Here is a 9336-nt window from a genome sequence, read left to right on the forward strand (position 1 = left end):
ACTTGAAAATGTGTAGATTAACTTGTATATAATGAGGCCATTCAGCATTTCCAGGTTTTTTGATCTCATTACCATAACACTGCAATTTATTTAACCTCTTAAGGATACATTTTTACTTAATTTTCTGTGATTATATATATATATATACCCAAATGCCAAAGCTTATTGTCTACAGAGCTTATGACCTACATCATTATGCTGTACATGCAATTAGAGCTAATATCTTCTAGTTTCTGGTGATGTGGAGGTGTGTGAGTAAAACCTATCAAGGAAAAATTTCAACCCTGAAAAGACTCAAACATGGGTATGCGTTAGAAGAGCTTTATTGACATGAGAAGGTTATTTGGCGCTCAGACCCTAGCGGACTGTTAAAGTTTTGAATGCATGAACATGCTGATCTAGGATTAGCCTTTTCCCCAGAGTCTGGACACTGGTGGTGGCAAGGATGAGGCCTGAGGCGAGCAGGGGACTCGATTCAACTTTGAGTGTATGGCACCGGAATGACACTGTCGTCTCTTGGAGCTTTTGAACGGATTGAAACCCAGACAGCTTGTGGTAGGGACTCTATCCCTAGTTCAGGTAGAATATGGATACGACTGGGTGATGAGCATTGATGGCGGCGTAGACACGAGGCCAGGTTGAGGAGGGTAACAACACGGCTGTCATGAACGAGGCTTGAATGTGGGGCTGAAGAGGGGAAGCCTGGGCGATGATTGGCTGAGGTGGAGACGAGCCACAGCAGAGATTAGTTACTGCATGGGGGTGTGCCTGGAGATGAGCGGTGATTGGATGATGGCCCTACAGGTCGTACAGTTTGAAGGCTAATATAAAGCCTGTCTTTGTTCCACCACCTCGCCCTGCTCACCACTTCAAATCACTGGTTTCAGGCCAAATAATACTCCATATGAACAAGAAGAAAGTTTGGACGATCCAGGGTCTTGCCAAACCAGCTTACTAATGAGTTTATCAGTCACGTTTAATCATGTTTAGCGTGTAGCCTTGCTACTGTGTGAGCTCCGAAGCTCGTTAGCATGTAGCATGTTGCATGGATCAGAGTTTACGTGATGTCCCTGAATGCATCACCCAGGGCTGTCAGCTCCTGCACAGCTCAGACACAAACTTTCACTTTTATTACTGAAACAGTTCAGCTAAATATATTTCTGAAAACATTTGAAGCAAGAAATAAGCTGTGCAGTCTAAAAGTTAAAACGCCACCTCACAGAAGTGTGCCTGTTGTGAGGGGGCATGGCCTGCAAATTCACACCGCTTTTGGTTCCAGGCTCACCAATGAGCTCCTCCACTTGTCTCTGAGAATGGCCGTGACTCCACTAAGTCCAGGTTGAATATCTTGGCAGGAGAAGCAAAAGCCCAGCTTATTCACTGAGGAAGAAAGTGAACCTTTATCCAGAAGCTGTGTTTGGAATTATGATCTGCGAAAATGTATTTTATTGGCCTGAAATGAAGCACTGTATTTGAACATGCACAATTTTCACATTTTATTTCTTACTTCATTCGATTAATTTGTTATCTCGGTAAATGGTTAGACATTATGACCTTCTGGACCTTTGATTCAAGAAATCTGGTCAAACTGTACCTCTGAACATTTTAGTTGAATAGCCTTGGCCTAAGTAAAGTTTGGCCTGCTTGGTATGTACTGTACCAAGCTTCCTGACAATTCAAATTACATCTGGATGTGTGCATCTGATTGTGCCATTATAAAACTCAAACGTCCCAGAATCTCACAGTTCAAATCAATATTAAACTTTTGGTCATATAGGGTTGTCCTTGTTTTACAGCCAGACATGGTGACATTTTTCCAACGTCTTTGTGACGTATCCTTTCTGGTTCATCTCTACTTCTCTGGTTCACTGTGTAAAAGCAATACCCAAGAAAGATTTGAGTTTTCCCAATAACCTTGATTTTGAATTTTGTCTTCAACATTTCCTTCACATATTTTGAGATATTTAAAGGGCGCAATCGACCAGGAGTTATGGTACAAGAAAATATAAGGGAAAATGATACGTGTGGCATATAGCAGTGCTGATTGAGCTGCAGACCGAACAGACAGCTTATTATGGCACGAGCTGCTACAACACAAGAATGATTGTACCTTTGACAAGTGTTGAAGAATTTGACACCAGCACCTGCTCATTAAAGGCCATACTGCATTGGGTGTATTATCATTGTACAGCAGTAAACATGTTCACTGGAGGATTAGTTCAAAAGAACGCATGCACTTAGGTTACTCTCAAATCTGATCAAAGGTTGGTTTGTGCTTTTCTCATTTTGAGTTCTAAAAACCAATTCAGCACTAGGAAGTCCACAGCTTTCTTTTCTACTCTGACATAAATTAGCCATATTTTCCCCTTTTGTTCCTTTACGTTTACTCTACTCTTATGGTGCTGCTCTTCTAACTAGGCAAATATTAAATCCATAAAAATAAATGGTGTTTCATCACTGTAGATTTCTGTCTTCCTTCCAGAAATAAAAAAAATCCCATTCAAAACACCTCCTGTCCTGCAGGATGTTTTGCCCTTTATCCAAGTGGCTTTGGAAGTCCATGCTGTTTCCTTGACTAATATGAAAAATCAAATAAATATGTCATTCATGACAACAGAAAAGTCATATGGGAAAAATGATCAAACAGGCAAAAGCAAAATGAGAATAAACTGAAAATGTATACAAAACCAAATTGCAGTCCTCATTACAACAACTGAACTATGACAGTAGTCAATGCATTAGGAAGTCACTAAAAACAAACAAGAAAAATATATCAAATAACTACATAACGGTCCTCTCAGAAATTATCATACCCCAGAACATAAAGCCAATAAATGGTGCTGTAGCTTTCATCCGTGATGTCAACTCGAACATGACCAGAGCATGCACAGAAAATGTGGCGCTCTTGCCGGTTGAGCAACAATGAGATGAGCCTCTCAAAGTTTTTCAACCGCCAGAAAATCTGCACGGTCTTGTTGCTCTTTAGAATATGACATTAATGGCTTATGGGCCCAGGAGGGAACTTGGCGGTCGGTGGCATTGTTTGGAGAGGAGAAAAAAAAGACTTTGTGAGAGACAAAGTTTCTTGGACACTTGCGGCTGGTGGGGCTAAAAGACACTATTCTGGACACGGCCTTCCTCAATGATGAAGAGGGATGATGGTGAAGATGCAAGAAAAAACGAGAATGCATATGCAGAACTAATTACATTTCTATATGGTAAAAGCCCTAGATGATAAAAGCCTCTCACTCTTCATGAGAGATTCTCCTGACGACAGGAGAAAAGCCCTGCTGATATTGCGTGACCACAACACAGGTAAAGAAAAGCTGCAAGCGATTGGCTTGTACATGGAGCTAACATCACGGCAGAAATCTAACTGTGAAAGTTTGATGAACTATAATATTCCTGCCAAGGCTAACGTATCAAAAGAGCTGTCGACCTATGCAGACATGACCACAGCGATTATTTGAATTAATTAGCTGCTTTGTTTGTTTCAATCTTTTAACTTCCTGCACCTTGCATCCAGCACAAGTTAAATGGGGGGACTGCCCCCTTGCCTCACTCCTTCTGGGTGGCCATCGGGGGCCTTGGGGGTAGCGGCCACTGTGTTTCTGGGCTTGTGGCCATTCTTTGCGGTCTTTCGGGTGTCTGGGCATCGTGTCCTGTGGCCCGTGGCTTGGAGTGGTAACTGCGGGCCTCAGTCACGCCTGGACCAGACCTATGGACTCTTTTGGTATCCCCACCTGCATGGGTGAAAATCACTGCAACTTCTGACAAGACCCACGGGGAGGTGACGGGGCTCGTCTGGGGTTTTCTCACTGAGTTTCACTCTCCTATGCTGGCTTTCTTGCTGCTCACTCAGATCTGAGGTGGAATTGTGCTCACGAAGGGGTGTGGCTTCCAGGCGTTCGAGAAGTTCATCAACTCATCCGTAATGTTGAGAAGCCGTCACCCAGGTGCATGGTCATGCCGCTGTCGGTCTGGCTCTCCAGCAACAGCAACTCACGGCCTCCTGTCAAATCCTTCTCACTGCTGACAACAATTAAACACAATACGAGACAAGACTGCTGAGGGCAGTGCCCGTACAAGCTGTGGTGAGTTCTTCGTACGTGTTTGATTTATTGGTGTTGCTGTGTTGTTCTTGGTACACACAAGTTTGACAGCTATTCTACTCCAGCACCTTTTGTGAAAGCATGACCTTTTGTGAAAGCATGACCTTTTGTGAAAGTACGAGTCATAATGACTAACAGAAATAACAAGGACAAAATGTATCCAGAGTAACAACACATCATTGATGTGAAAATAATGATGATATGTTTGTCTATTGCGGGGGGTGGGGGTGGAGAGCGAGCAGGGGAAATGCCACTGTAAGTTCAGGTCTCTGAGCAGTCTCAACTTATAGCCGCTTAACTCAGAAACGGTCCGTGGGTGCAAAGAAAGGTTTAAAGTCCATCCTTAAAAGTAGCCTCCCTAACTGAAACTGGGAGCTCGTTCCACATGACAGGATCCTGATAGTTGAACACTCTGCTTCCCTTTGCACTTTTAGAAAACCTAGGTACCTCACTCTATGAAAGAAGTGTTCTTCTGGGGTAATATGGGACTAACCCCTCTTTCACATACAGTATAGAAGAGCTGGTTGTTAACAGGAAGTCAATGAAGAGAAGTTAAAGATCGAGCGATGTGACCTAAAGATTCAAGTATTTCTATTCTTTTCTATGTGTCCTCCTGGTTTCTATCGGTATCCTCACTGCAGCCTTTTGAATCAAGTGAAGGCTTCTTATGTAACTCGGACAACCTGATAATTGAGTAACAAAGTAAAAAAGACATGGATTAATTTTTCAGCGTCACTCTGAGTCAACATTTTAGACACATTACCCGGGTGAAAGAGAATAGCCCTGCAGACTTGTTTAATACAGGCGTGGAAGACTCTTAAAGCCTATTGAAATCACTGGCACACTCATTGAAATGAAATGCTTTTATGTGAACTACAATATCAGAATTTTTAATAGACATACTGTACTGTACTGTACTGTACTGTACTGTACTGTCAATATATGTAAAACATGTAACATGTCCAGAAGAAAATTACAACTGGATCTTGCTGGATCTTGATATGTATATTATTCATTAATAATTATCATTATTCATATATATATATATATATATATATATATATGAATAATGAGAATTATGAGAATAATTTACTGCCACTTGAATCAATTCATTAAAAACAACACGAAACAATGACCATGTTCCAAAGGGAGTCCACTGATTTATTTAGTTTTTCATTTTTTAGTTTGCCTATCTCATGCTGTACTGATCCCGAAAAAAACAATGATAGCAAATATATTCATGCTCACCACAGAACCGTGGCACAACAACTACATCCCCATTCAATGTTCTGTGCAAATAACATCTATTATCACTTCCAGAGCAGTGTCATTTCCAGTTTTTTGGTTGATTCCCCAGAAATGTAATACTTGGTACCCTCTCCGCCTTCTGGTAATATAGAGCATGGAGTCGGAGGACCAAAACACTTAGGAACTTTCATTAAAGGGAATATGCCAATAAACTGAAATGCTTCACGAAAGGAATGATAAAAAAAATAAACGAGCCTTCAGTCATACGTGCAACATTGCACGGCCTACTGAAGATAAGATGCCAGCAGGAACAGGCTCAGAGCAGGTTAGAATGGTCAAGGGAGATGATGTTGTGAGCCTTACAGGTGGTTGGGGGTAGAGGGTGGTGGTAGACCACCTGTGAGACTGGCAACATCATTAAAGGTGCTAAAACCAATAAGTGGCCGTTTCTGTGAAGTCAGTGTAACATTTTGACACTGACTTTGACATTTTCCCTCTAGACTTTAGACTCTAGACAATTAATGAATGTAAAGTGATAAAATTAAAATTGCAAAATCACTGTAGATATTTGTGTTCTGCAATTATCTTACAAATTCCCAGAAGGTGGTTTTGTTTCAGTCTTGCTGCTTTCCAAATGACTCATTAACCTCATTATTAGATAAGATACAACAAGAAGTTGAAATGCGCGGGCTGCTACCTGTTCTGGAAATAAACTGATTTATGAGCTGTTGACAGAACATTCAGAAACCTAATAGCAGGATCCAACTTATAACCTGAAGAAGTGCATCAAAAACATAAACACACTAATGCAACACTTTTCTGTCAATCATTGCTGTTTTTGATGTCACTTATTGTTACTGAACAAAGTCCAGGTTCACTTAAAATCCTCTAGCACCATCATTAAAAGATGGAAGTGGATTTTGCTGCAGTATAATAATGAGGCTTGACGTCAGCTTGTCAAGCAGGTCGGGGAGGTTTTCCAAATGTTTTCAGCTGCAACCCATTGAACAACTGTATTTATAACTGCAAGGCTATAATTAATTGTTCTCGTACAGAGTACCATTTTTCCAGTGGTTATGTTTTATTGATCCTAAAACTGCAAAAGCAGCATACATACAAACACTTCTTCTACTCAAGAAGAGAAAAGTGTGTGTGTGTGTGTGTGTGTGTGTGTGTGTGTGTGTGTGTGTGTGTGTGTGTGTGTGTGTGTGTGTGTGTGTGTGTGTGTGTGTGTGTGTGTGTGTGTGTGTGTGTGTGTGTGTGTGTGTGTGTGTGTGTGTGTGTGTGTGTGTGTGTGTGCGTGTGTGGAGCTTTGCTTTTAGGTGTAACTCCATCTTCATCATGACAGACAAAACAGACTGGTACATCAAGCAGATTACTGCTGGTACCGGTGGCTGATCTCACAATCCCTCTTCAACTCTTTCACCTGGAAAAAGTTCCCACACTCACACACACACACACACACACCTACCTCAACCCCCCCATGCCACCTTTCTCATTGTGAGAATTTTGGACTCAGACTTTAGGGAATGATTTTTTTTTAGCCCATCTGCATGCAACAGCAAAACAACAACATCATAAAAGCATATACCCTTCAGGTTCCCCACATTATGTGCTCTTGACCCCCGTTGTGCCTCGACACCCTATCCATGAAATTATTTAAAAAAGAAATACCCCATACTCTTGAAGCACGTCCCACAAGAAATCTCAGGGAACAGGGTTGTAAGCCCTCTCTAAGTCCACAAAACACACATGGACTGTATTTTCAAATGCTCATGCCCCCACAATATAGAAACTGTTATCTAATTCCAGTTGTTTTAATAATTTTTTAATCAGGCCCAACAGTCCTACGAATATGAAAAGAAAAAAATAGAGTGATCATACATCATGTCGGCAAACTTCTCCAGCGGCTTAGTGTCATGATCTTCAACAGCTTTTCGGGCAGCAGATCAACGTGAGCTCGAGCTCATGCATCAGACTCCACTTCGAGTAGTGCTGCTGGCCATGAGCTGTGGGAGGGGCCCTGATCAATAATTTTCTGTCACATGCAAAGTCACTCCACATGCTGCTCCCAACAACTTCCCCCTGCTTATCAGAAGCCTTTTTATTTACCTGCTGTCTGCTGTTTCCTAGGCGTAGTTTAGTTTGTGTTGTTATATTGTGCTAAGGGAAATGTTTTGTTTGAAATCCTTTTTAACTGTTCTTATAATCAAGTTGGGTGTTTCTGTTACTCGCTGTGTGAGGTTTTATATTCGTATTCTCGTTTGCGCTGATGATGATGAGGTTTGATCTGTTTTGCATTGAGTGATATTATTTACCTTGGATGGAATCAAATCCACAGAACAAAGACTATAAATTACAACAGGACTTCGATGTGCTGTGAACGTAATTTCTTTTAAATTTATTATTATAGCATCCCTAAATACCAAGAAACTGATTTATAAATGACGTCAAAAAAACAAACAAACATTAAGTGAACTGACACAATATTAAACTTTATTTAAGGTTTCAGCTGGAATCTGAGGAAGCATCAAGAAAATAATTTTTGCATGGCTGTGTATTTACAAAAATGGATATTTCCCTCTCTACGTTTTCAAACAAAACATTGTCCACACCAGATTATTGTTTTGAAAAGAAATCATTCACACAAACTTGCAGAAATACCCTGTTATGAGCTACTATGAGCATTCCAAACCTGCAGCAGGCGGCAGTGTAACGAGAACCAAAAAGTCATGCCAGCCAATTGGAATCCTGCAAAAAAAAAAACAACTAAACAAAACAATAACGCCAACGAATAGCACAAGCTAGCATTCAAAACAAGTAAAATATGAGAATATATTCACCTGGAAGCGTGGCAAGTAAAGTAAAAGACATATTGGCACTGTTTTTAGAAAAGTAACTGTAAGCACAAAAGTAAACGCACGGCGCTCACGATGCTTCAATCACAAGCAGTGACGTTAAACTCCATCTTACCCCGGCTACATGCAAAAAGAATTCCAAAAACAGTGGATCAAAGAATTAAGTCTGTTTCATCCAGGTACAACTTGCATATTTAGAGTCCATACAGCTTATCTTCTATATGAAGAAACTTCTTGAGACTTCGACGCCTCATCCGCCATCATAGAGCTGACACTAGTGGGATGTATCCCAGTGCCAGTTCAATACATCTTGGGTCCTGACATATATTTGATAAAATGGCCAAAGCAAGTTCATTTCCTGGTATTGGGATCAAACTTTCAGGGACTGTCAGGGGAGAATCCAGCGGACCGAGTGAGAGGATGTGACGTGGAGCACAGTGCATTTTGGGTAGCAAGCTAACAAGTTTAACAGCATGAATCCGAAGAAGCAGACACTATGCGGAAATCGATAGTTGGGAAAACGTCTTGGGGGCAGACGTTGAGTAGTGAGAAAGGTACTCATTGATATCTGGTCTGAAGAGGATGTTACATAGTTGCTTGTGGCTACTCATTAGCCATGAGCTGGCTAATGTGGCGAGATTACCACTTCGGTCTGGACCAATCAATAAGCCAGGTTTCTACTTCGTCATGCTTTTCCTCTTCTCTGGTCAGTGTTCATTTGGGGTGACAGCAACCCAAAATGAGCAGTAGTTGTAATTGTGTGACGTTGTCCAGGCGGTAAGTCTGCAACATGAAAGCAAACCAAACCCAATGAGGGTGTGGAAACGCGACCTGGCAGACAAGACTGATCTCAGCTGCTTCATTCCATGCAATCATAATTTCCGTCACGACTCAAAGATCATGAAACTAGATGATGGTGGGAATGTAGATCGACCGGTAAGCAGGGAGCTATGCATAAAACTGAGCTGCCTTACAGAACATCACTGTGTGATACACTGGCATTTAGACGCAGTCAGGGCTGAGTTTCATTTATGTAGTCAGTAAATAGAAGCATGAATTATGGGAAAACGAAAAAAAGTTTCAACATAGGATAGGAAATGCTGTTAATCAATAAAGTT

This window comes from Lipophrys pholis (assembly GCF_963383615.2).
Source record: "Lipophrys pholis genome assembly, chromosome: 8".
Taxonomy (NCBI): domain Eukaryota; kingdom Metazoa; phylum Chordata; class Actinopteri; order Blenniiformes; family Blenniidae; genus Lipophrys; species Lipophrys pholis.